Here is a 1787-nt window from a genome sequence, read left to right on the forward strand (position 1 = left end):
CAAGCAACACGATAAGACTTTGAAGGCAGTTGCTCCCGCAAACCGAAATATAAAAAAATTGGGACTTGCGGAGGGTCAAAGTTGGTAACAAAAACGGGACATACAACAAACGAAACAAAACGAAACGCATACATACAAGGAGGGTCGTTAGGCACAGGTGAAGTAAAGATGGCGAACGATTGAAGAAGATTCTTTGATAAGAGGAAAGAGGGGAGACAGGTACAAATGGGTCGAAATGCGCAAGAGATTGAGGGAAAAGAAAGAAGATCGTGTGAGGAAAGGAAGGATGGATGATGGTGAGCAGCGAGAGAGAGTAAATCTCTCGGTTTTTTCGTACCCAACGTCAATTTCGTATTTAATGTTTGTTTACATTTTTGTGACGTCCTGTATCGATATGTGCTTATCTATATACGTATGTATATACGTATGTGTGTCTATATATGCATATATATATTTATATATATATATATATATATATATATACACTCTTTTACTCTTTTACTGGTTTCAGTCATTTGAGTGCGGCCATGCTGGAGCACTGCCTTTAATCAAGCAACTTGACCCCGGGACTTATTCTTTTGTAAGCCCGGTACTTATTCTATCGGTCTCTTTTTGCCGAACCGCTAAGTGACGGGGACATAAACACACCAGCATCGGTTGATAAGCAATGCTCGAGGGACAAAGACAGACACACAAACACACACACACACACGCATATATATATATATACATACATATACACGACGGGCTTCTTTCGGTTTCCGTTTACCAAATCCACTCACAAGGCATTGGTTGGCCCGAGGCTATAGTAGAAGACACTTGCCCAAGGTGCCACGCAGTGGGACTGAACCCGGAACCATGTGGTTGGTAAGCAAGCTACTTACCACACAGCCACTCCTATATATATATAATGTATAAAATTTATATTATTATTTGATTAAACACCACGCATCCATTTCCAAGTAAGTTTTTACTTAATATAATCGATGTGATTCTATCCTTTACTGTTTCCTCTCTTCCCGCTCTCTCTCTCTCTCTCTCTCTCTCTCTCTCTCTCTCTCGCTCTCTCTTTCATTTCTTTTTTCTCCTCATCACCGCTTTCTATCTGTCTGCGCCTCTCTCTCTCTCTCTTCCTCCTTTACTCTCTCTCTCTCTCGTTGCTCACACGTGACTAGATATTCATTCCATGTGCTGTTCATTCAAAAGGATCTTGTAGTGTGGATGAAATTTTGAGAATATACTGGTAGAGGGAAGTAGATAGAGAGAAGAGAATCGATAAGAATGTAAGAAGGAAGGAAAATGGCATTGGTCTAAAGGATTAGGGGAAAAAAGGAAAGGGAAGGAGAAAAGGGAAAACGAGGTGCTAGATTATTTACATTATTTACATTATTTACATTTGACGGACATTTGCCCTCATCTTGTTTGTTGTTAACAGCGTTTCAGCTGATACACCCTCCAGCTTTCACCATATGGCGTAGTGGTTAAGAGCGCTGGGTACTAATCCGAAGATCCCGAGTTCAATTCCAGGCAGTAACCTGAATAATAATAATAATAATATAATAATAATAATAAAATGATAATGATAATAATAATAATATAATAATTAATAATAATAATAATGATAATAATAATATAATAATAAAAATAATAATGATATATATTTGATAATAATAATATAATAATAATAATAATGATAATAATATGATAATATAATAATAATAATAATAATGATAATGATAATTAATAATACTAATAATAATAATAATAATAATAATAATAATAATTAA

Source organism: Octopus sinensis, linkage group LG27 (genome assembly GCF_006345805.1).
Source record: "Octopus sinensis linkage group LG27, ASM634580v1, whole genome shotgun sequence".
Taxonomy (NCBI): Eukaryota; Metazoa; Mollusca; class Cephalopoda; order Octopoda; family Octopodidae; genus Octopus; species Octopus sinensis.